Source organism: Cervus elaphus, chromosome 12 (genome assembly GCF_910594005.1).
Source record: "Cervus elaphus chromosome 12, mCerEla1.1, whole genome shotgun sequence".
Classification (NCBI taxonomy): domain Eukaryota; kingdom Metazoa; phylum Chordata; class Mammalia; order Artiodactyla; family Cervidae; genus Cervus; species Cervus elaphus.
In genome coordinates, this window is record NC_057826.1 from 75,276,035 (window position 1) to 75,285,801 (window position 9,767).

Below are 9,767 nucleotides of genomic sequence, written 5' to 3' on the forward strand. Positions count from 1 at the left end.
CTGGGGATCTTTCTCACCCAGGGATCAAACCCTCATCTCCCCAATTGGCAGGCAGATTCTTTATCACTTAGCACCTGGGAAGCTCAATTTATAGACACAACTACTTAAATGCAGAGTGTAATAGTTATAGTAGTTTTATGGTCTTGGCAGATGTAGTCACCGTCGTCACTTAGGGTGGATCTGGACACCCACCTGAAGGTGAGCACTGCCTTCCTCCCTAACATCCTAGAGTCCTGCACACTGGGGGCTGGCCACCTGTGCCCTGGGGGTTCAGCATCTTAATAAACAGACCCAGAAATGGAGAGGGAAATGAAAGAGCAAAAATAAATCTTAACGGTGGGAAAATAAAAGTATTCTAGCTGATTTTATTTCCCTGGTAGTAACTGCTTCAGTTCTCTGCTTTCGGTCTGATCCCTCATTTCACGTACTTGGGGCCAGGCTAGTGGGAGTACAGACAGGGCATAGGATTTTTTTTTTTTTTTTTTTTTTGCTCACCTGCTCCTCAATCAACTGAATGCCATTTGAGGTAGGAAATGTTTTCCACATTGTAGACAACCCTGCAAATTTCCAGAATGAATGCTGGAGGGATTCCTGAAAATGCACAAGAGTTTAAGAGAATCTAGGTGATCTGCTGAGCCAGAGAGTCCTGCCAGCATGATAGCTTCAACTCAAGATTCTAATTTTAGGGAGAGTGTTGGTTCAGTGACTGGGGCTCTGCACTCACATTGCAGGAGGCCCAGGTTCGATCCCTGGTCAGGGAACTAGATCCCACAAGCCTAAACTAAGACCTGTGCAGACAAAAGAACAAAACAAGCAAAAAGAACAGCTCAGCATCAGATGTGCATTAACAATGATCCCAGTTTTGGGAAGAACTAACAAAGTTCATTATAACTGGTGAGAAAATCTCAGTAGCTGAAAAAGGCACATTTGAAGAAGACTGTTCTTGAGTTCAGCTGACTTAGTCACAGCCGTTGTTACTGGACTGACAACATTGAGAGCCCGTGTAAGGCACCCTCACAGCTGTCTGCAGCCACGATGTCCCCAAGCCTTAAAATGGTTTATGTCATCAAAGAACAATGTTCTGACTTCTTACTATATTATAGCTAGACTTTGCATAAAGTAAACCCAATCCTAGAGAAAAGAACAAGCTATGAAATGACCCCATTAAATCTTCTGCTGGGTTCACTTCACTAGCACAAATAATTGCACAGGGAACTAGACAAACAGGCTGACAGACAGTGAGCAAACAGTTCTTTCCATTGAGATTCCTGAATCCCTAATAAATAAACAGAAGACAGATAAATACCACACACATGCCTCTGGAATGAAGAGTGCCTGGCTAATATATTAAGGATCTAAACTTGACATTCTAAAAAAAATACTTAGTTGAATTAAAGCAAGAATGTGACAAGAGGTAAAAAGATGTTTCAAGAACCAGATTACCTAAGTAAGGTCACCTGTGCCTCATGAGGCTAAAGGTGTAAGTTTGATGTCATCCAGGATGGTCCAACTCCTCCTGACTCTCCCCCCCAACCCCTGGCTTGCACTTATTTCTCTCTCTTTCTTTTTTTGTCAACATTGCTCCCCTCTGGTACAGAGGTCCACAAGTTTTAGGTATCTCAGGATCTCCGTTCTCCTATTCTGTCTCAATCCCACAGTGAGACAGCTGCACTATTTGTGGTAAATCCCTCATGCACTGGTGCCTAGAAACTGCCTCCATGAAGTAAGCTGGGCAATGTTAGTGCTCATCTCATCTGTTTTCCTTATCTCTGTGCTATCTGATGTTCAAGGTCCAAAAATAGTTTTCTAGTTGGAAGATCAACTCTACCGTTAACAGTGAAAAAGAAGTCATGTATTTTATTTTTATTGTGTTTTACAAATCTGTCATTCCATGATAAATCAGGATAATGACCTTATCACTTAACTACACATTATTTGACACCTGCCTTAGATAAAAATTTCTCCACGGCATGTTGACAGAGTCAACATGAATATAACTACTTCAGAGAAATGACTTGGGGAGAGAAGGAAGCACTTTCTTTACAGAGGAATCCTTCTCTGACCCATGGAAATCGGAGACATATGTGAGGAAGAAACCTCTGACTGTTCCATCTAGAAATTGTAACTGGGGTTTCTTGTGAAGCTAGAGATACCTGTACCATGCAAAAAATTATGGAAGTAATAATAGAATATTTCCCTAAGCACGCTTATGTTTAGGACTCTCTTCTTAGGGTCCTGTCCCATTCTCCTGTATGTAATCCCACAAGCTGTTATCAGGAGGAATAGGTCAGACTCCACTGTGGTGCAATTCTCACTTATCACCACGAGAGGGAGGGGCTTCCTTCAGATGCGGTTCCTAGTTGTGTTCAGGAGCTGGTTTCACTTGCCTGTTTTATAGCCACAAGACAGAATATTGCCGCTGTGCAGTAAGGGGCTCTCAGTTTCTGAGTGAGGAGCTTCTGTAACATCCAGATGGAGATTAGATTCGTTAGACTGGTGTATTCCAGGGAACAACGACCGTTTTCTTTTGCCAGCATGCGTTCTGTCACTCACTCAGTTCTTCTGATCATCTTAATATTCAGTAAGTAGCATTTTATTCTAAATGTTAATGATTTTTCACTTTCCTATAACTATAGGTAAGTTTTATTTTTCTTCTCTGACTGAAAACTCTCCTCCTGTACATTTCTACTATAACGAAGTGATTCTCTTGTAGAAGGGACCAATGGTGACTCAGTGACCCAGACAGAAGGCCCAGTGACTGTCTCAGAGGGGGCTCTCATGACCCTGAACTGCACTTACCAGACTGCTGGTTCGGCTCCCTATCTTTTCTGGTATGTCCAACATCTCAACAAACCTCCTCAACTCCTCCTGAAGGGCTCAACAGCAGACAAGAAGGTAGAGCATGAAGGTTTTCAGGCCACTCTTGTGAAGAGGGACAGCTCCTTCCACCTGCAGAAACAGGCAGTGCAAGCATCAGACTCGGCTGTGTACTACTGTGCTCTGAGGGACACAGTGATGGAGGGCTGCAGGGGGAGCTGAGCGCAAACCCAGATGCAGATGGGGCTCTGGCTGCGGGCAGACCCGGAAGGGGGTGTTGTTTCTCTCTTCAGTGTGCTATGCTAGATGTCTTGTCAAAGCTCTTCCAGGTCTGCTCCTCAGAGCCAATTGGACCTAGGAATTCTTGGGTTGCCCTACAGACAGGACAGTTCAAAAAGGAACCTAAGAGCTTTTCTTCAGAAATGCCTGTTTTTAGCCCATCCAAAATCCCCCAGATGGCATAGAATCCCTTGAAGTGACATTAGCTCTTCAATGACAATTCAGAAATATCATGAAATATTTTACAATGTGTTAATGAAAATTCCAAGGCACATTGTTAATGGATGACTGTGTGATCTGAAAGCTAGTCTCTGGTTTTTAAAATTCAGGCCAAGATTGTGTATCCCGCTCAGTTTCACCTGCAGACACCCCATCTTCAGTGACTGGAGCTTTATTCTCTCTTTCCTTGACTTTTCCATCCCTTCTGGTTGCTCCAGAAATGCTGCTGCCTAAGTAAGTTCCAGGAGGAGAGCTTCCTGAAAAGATATTCCTTCTGTCAATGGTCCTGTGGTTGAGAGCAGCCCTTTCTGCAAATATTGCAGGTGTTGTGTGTATTGTTTGTATTCAAACTGGGTACAGGATATTCTCTTTGCTAATAACCTCATCTCAGGGAAATGAATGCCAAAGAATGTTCAAATTACCATACAATTGCACTCATTTCACATGCTAGCAAGATTATGCCCAAAATCCTTGAAGCTATGCTTCAGCAGTACATGAATGAAGAACTTCAGATGTACAAGCTGAGTTTAAAAAAGGCAGAGGAACCAGAGATCAAATTACCAACAGCCACTGGATCACAGAAAAAAGCAAGGGAATTAAAAAAAGGCTACTTCTGCTTCATTGACTACGCTAAATCCTTTGACAGTGTGGATCACGAAAAACTGTGGAAAATTCTTAAAGAGATGGGAATACCCAAGAAACCTGTATGCAGGACAAGAAGCAACAGTTAGTACTGCACATGGAACAATGGACTGCTTCAAATTTGGCAAAGGAGTACTTCAAGGCTATATAATGTCAGCCTGCTTATTTAACTTATATGCAGAGTACAGCATGCCAAATGCTGGGCTGGATGATTCACAAGCTGGAATCAAGATTGCCAGGAGAAATATCGACAACCTCATATATGCAGATGATACCAGTCTAATGGCAGAAAGCAAAGAGAAACTAAAGAGCCTTTTGATGAGGGTGAAAGAGGAGAGTGAAAAAACTGGAGTAAAACTCAACATTCAAAAAACTGAGATTATGACATCTGGTCCCATCACTTGATGGCAAATAGATGGGGAAAAAGTGGAAACAATGACAGATTTTACTTTCTTGGCCTCCAAAGTCACTGCAGATGGTGACTGCATTCATAAAATTAAAAGACTCTTGATCTTTGGAAGAAAAGATATGACAAACCTAGACAGTGTATTAAAAAGCAGAGACATTACTTTGCCAACAAAGGTCCCTATAGTCAGAGCTATGGTTTACCCAGTAATCATGTATGGATGTGAAAGTTGGACCATAAAGAAGGCTGAGCGCTGAAGAATTGATGCTTTTGAACGGTGGTTTTGGAGAAGATTCTTCAGAGTCTCTTGGACTGCAAGGTGGTCAAAGCAGTCAATCCTAAAGGATATCAACCCTGAACCTTCCTTGGAAAGACTGATGCTGAAACTATAAGTTCCAATATTTTGGCCACCTGATGTGAAGAACCGATTCACTGGAGAAGACCCTGATGCTGGTAAAGATTGAGGGCAAGAGGATAAGGAGATGACAGAGGATAAGATGGTTGGATGGCATCACTGACTCAATGGACAGGAGTTTGAGCAAATTCTGGGAGCTAGTGAAGGACAGGGAAGCCTGACGTGCTGCAGTTCCTGGGGTTGTAAAGAGTCAGACATGACCTAGGGACTGAACAACAGCAAAAGCAGGGGAAATTAATTCATCAGTCAGTCATCCTTCAGATACATGGGGGAAGTATTTATGTTCTCTTAGTAGGCTATCTTGCAGAGGAGTGGGCTTTTCACCTGCTCAGGAGACTAGGAGAAATTACCACCCACTCAGCGAGCAGGAGCATCTCCACCCTCCTCTGCTCATGAGCGGGATGCGGAACCACTCTGGTCCCTGCTCTGTGTCCCTGCTACAGTCGTGCCCATTGCACAGAGTCCCCTCATCTTCTCAGGCTGAACTCCTGTCTGCAACTTCCAGGAGCAGACTTTCTGGAAGGACAGTGGTGGGCACAGCAGGTGGGCAGAGATGGATGTTTTACTGCTGGGCAGTCTGTGAGGTGTGGCCAGGACACTGAATCCTTGTCATTTCATAATTTACAGGCCTGTGTGTATTGTGTCTGGTGCTCAGTTGCTAAGTGGCATCTGACTCTCTACCATCCTGTGGACTGTAGCTGCCAGGCTCCCCTGTCCATGGAATTTTCCAGGCAAGAGTACTGGAGTGGGTTGCTATTTTCTCCTCCAGGGGATCTTCCTGACCCAGGGATGGAACTCTCATCTCCTCAATTGGCAGGCAGATTCTTTACTGCTGAGCTACTGGGGAAACCCAATTTATAGACACAACTACTTAAATGCAGAGTTTAATAGTTATAGTAGTTTTATGGTCTTGGCAGATGCACTCACCATCGTCACTTAGGGTGGGTCTGGACACCCACCTGAAGGTGAGCACTGCCTTCCTCCCTGACATCCTAGAGTCCTGCTCACTGGGGGCTGGCCCCCTGTGCCCTGGGGGCTCAACATCTTAATAAAGAGGCCATAGAAATGGAGAGGGAGATGAACAAAAATAAATCTTAATGGTGGGGAAAAATGTATTCTAGCAAGTTTAATTTCCCTGGTGGTAACTGCATCAGCTCTCTATTCCAGTCTGATCCCTCATTTCATGTACTGGGGTCAAGGCTAGTGGGAGTACCGACAGGGCATAGGATTTTTTTTTTTTTTTTTTGCTTACCTGCTTCTCAATCAACTGAAAGCAATTTGAGATAGGAATTGTATCTGATTTTGGTTTCCACATTGCAGACAACCCTGTAAATTTCCAAAATGAATGCTGGAAGCTAGGGATTCCTGAAAATGCTCAAGAGTTTAAGACAATCTAGGTGATCTGCTGAGCCAGAGTCCTGCCAGCATGATAACTTCAACTCAAGATTCTCATTTTGGGTGGAGGGTTGGTTCAGTGAGTAGGACTCTGTACTCACATTGCTGGAAGCCCAGGTTCGATCCCTGGTCAGGGAACTGGATCCCACAAGCCTAAACTAAGACCTGGCACAGACAAAAAACAAACAAAAAGAACAACTCGGCAAACAGCTGTACATTAAAAATGATCCCAGTTTTGGTAAGAACTAACAAAATTCATTTTAACTGGTGAGAAAATCTCTGGAGAGATTTGAATAAGCCTGTTCTCGAGTTCCGGAAAAGACAGTGGCTCCCCACTCCAGTGTTCTTGCCTGGAAAATCCCATGGACAGAGGAGACTGGTGGGCTGCAGTCCATGGGGTTGCTAAGAGTCGGACACGATTGAGTGACTTCACTTTCACTTTTCACTTTCATGCATCGGAGAAGGAAATGGCAATCCACTCCAGTGTTCTTGCCTGGAGAATCCCAGGGACGGGGAGCCTGGTGGGTTGCGGTCTATGGGGTCACACAGAGTCGGACACAACTGAGGCGACTTAGCAGCAGCAGCAGTTCTTGAGTTCAACTGACTTAGTCAGAACCATTGTTACTGGATTGACAGCACTGCCCTGAGAGCCCGTGTAAGGCGACCTCACAGCTGTCTGCAGCCACAATGTTTCCATGCCTTAACATGGTTTATGTCAGCAAAGAACAATGTTTTGACTTCTTACCATAATAGTCAGACTTGGCATAAAATAAACCCTATCCTAGAGGAAAGAACAAGCTATGAAATGATCCCATTAAATCTTCTGCTGAGTTCACTTCACTAGCATAAATAATTGCACAGGGAACTAGACAAACAGGCTGACAGACAGTGAGCAAACAGTTCTTTCCATTGAGATTCCTGAATCCCTAATAAATAAACAGAAGACAGATAAATACCACACACATGCCTCTGGAATGAAGAGTGCCTGGCTAATATATTAAGCATCTAAACTTGACATTCTAAAAAAAAATACTTAGTTGAATTAAAACAACTATGTGACAAGAGGTAAATGATAGTGTGTTGGTCCTTTAATGGACTGGAACCTGGTGGTCCGGAGTCGATGATAAGAAAGTAAGAGAGAGAAAGAGGCTGATATCCCTGGTTTATGCGGAAAGCCAATAAAGTTCTGTTCCTAGAGCCTGTGCTGCTGCACATTGGCATCAGGCGCCTCTCGAGTGGGTGAAGAACCAGTGCGCCTACCTGAGAAGGTCTTAGAAGCCTGGGCAAAAGAGTAAGCTCAGCGGGCCTCCGCACTCCAAGGAATTAGCCTGAAAGAGAGAGAGAAGGAAAGAAAGAAAGAAAGACACGGGGACCCAAGCTCTGATGGAGCAAAGGTGTTTTAATCAACATGGTGTGGGCATATATACTGTCTTACAAGATAGTTATTCTCAGCAAAGATAAAGATTAAAATTCCAGACTTACAAAACATAAGGCGATCCCTATTAAAGAGAGAGTTGTAAACAATCACGTTTTACCATATGGTTCATAAGAAGGAAGAGGGTACTTATCACCATCTTGAGAAATTAATGAAGGAAATGCCTGGATTCCTCAGCCCCAGGAAAGGTGTGCCTCTCCTCTTAATTCCTGAATATTCAGGAATTAATAAAGACCAGAGGATTCCTGACAGATCCAAAACAGCACATAGGAAGCCTCCTGTTAAATGCTTCCTGACAATAGTGATTGTATTTCAAGAACCAAGGTACCTAGTTAAGGTCACCTGTCCTTCATGAGACTAAAGGTGTAAGGTTGCTGTCATCCAGGACGGTCCAAATCCACCCCCACTCTACCCCCCAACCCTCCCTTGCCCTTATCTCTCTCTCTCTCTCTCTCTTTTTTGTTAACATTCCTCCTCTCTGGTACAGAGGTCCACAAGTTTTAGGTATCTCAGGATCTCTGTTCTCCTATTCTGTCTCAATCCCACAGTGAGACAGCTGCACTACTTTTGGTAAATCCCTCATGCACTGGTGCCTAGAAACTGCCTCCATGAAGAAAGCTGGGCAATGTTAGCTCATCTCACCTGTTTTCCTTATCTCTGTGCTACCTGATGTTCAAAGTCCAAAAATAGTTTTCTAGTTGGAAGATCAACTCTACCGTTATCAGTGAAAAAGAAGTCACATATTTTACTTTTATTATGTTTTACAAATCTGTCATTCCATGCTAAATCAAGATAATAACCTTATCATTTAACTACACATTATTTGACACCTGCCTTAGATAAAATTTTCTCCACGGCATGTTGACAGAGTCAACATGAATATAACTACTTCAGAGAAATGACTTGGGGAGAGGAGGAAGCACTTTCCATACAGAAGGACCCTTCTCTGACCCATGGAAATCGGAGACATATGAGAGGAAGAAACCTCTGACTATTCCATCTAGAAATTGTAACTGGGCTTTCTTGCGAAGCTAGAGATAGCTGTGCCATGAAAAAAAAATATGGAAGTAATAATAGAATATTTCCCTAAGCACGCTTATGCTTAGGACTCTCTTCTTAGGGTCCTGTCCCATTCTCCTGTATGTAATCCCACAAGCTGTCATCAGGAGGAATAGGTCAGACTCCACTGTGGTGCAATTCTCACGATCACCACCGGAGGGGGGAGCTTCCTTCAGATGCGGTTCCTCGTTGTGTTCAGGAGCCGGTTTCACTTGCCTACTTTGTAGCCACAATCAGAATATTGCCACTGTGCAGAAAGGGGCTCTCAGTTTCTGAGTGAGGAGCTTCTGTAACATCCAGATGGAGACTAGATTCGTTAGACTGGTGTATTCCAGGGAACGAGGACCGTTTTCTTTTGCGAACATGCATTCTGTCACTCAGTTCTTCTGATCATCTTAGTATTCAGTAAGTAATATTTTATCCTAAATGTTAATGATTTTTCACTTTCTATATAGTGAAGTAGTAAAGTAGTAGTAGTGAAAGTCACTCAGTCGTGTCCGACTCTTGTGACCCCATGGACTGTAGCCCACCAGGCTCCCCCGTCCCTGGGATTCTCCAGGCAAGAACACTGGAGTGGGTTGCCATTTCCTTCTCCAATGTGTGAAAGTGAAAAGTGAAAGTGAAGTCGCTCAGTCGTGTCCGACTCTTAGAGACCCCATGGACCACAGCCTACCAGGCTCGTCCATCCATGGGATTTTCCAGGCAAGAGTACTGGAGAAGGGTGCCATTGCCTTCTCTAATAACTGTAGGTAAGTTTTATTTCTTCTCTGGCCGAAAACTCTCCTCCTGTACTTTTCTATCATAACAATGTGATTTTCTTGTAGGAGGGACCAATGTGACTCAGTGAACCAGACAGAAGGCCCAGTGACTGTCTCAGAGGGGGCTCTCATGACCCTGAACTGCACTTACTGGACCACATATTCGAATCACTATCTTTTCTGGTATGTCCAGCATCTCAACAAAGCTCCTCAAATCCTTCTGAGGGGCTTCACAGCAGACAAGAAGGTAGAGCATGAAGGTTTTCAGGCCACTCTTGTTAAGAAGGACAGCTCCTTCCACCTGCAGAAACGGGCAGTGCAAACATCAGACTCGGCTGTGTA

The 9,767-nt window shown here is 43.9% G+C and overlaps 1 pseudogene; it reads left to right on the plus strand.

The window, feature by feature from the left end:
- Positions 1–2,455: 2,455 nt before the first annotated feature.
- LOC122705709 lies at positions 2,456–3,281 on the plus strand (annotated as a pseudogene).
- Positions 3,282–9,767: the final 6,486 nt, after the last annotated feature.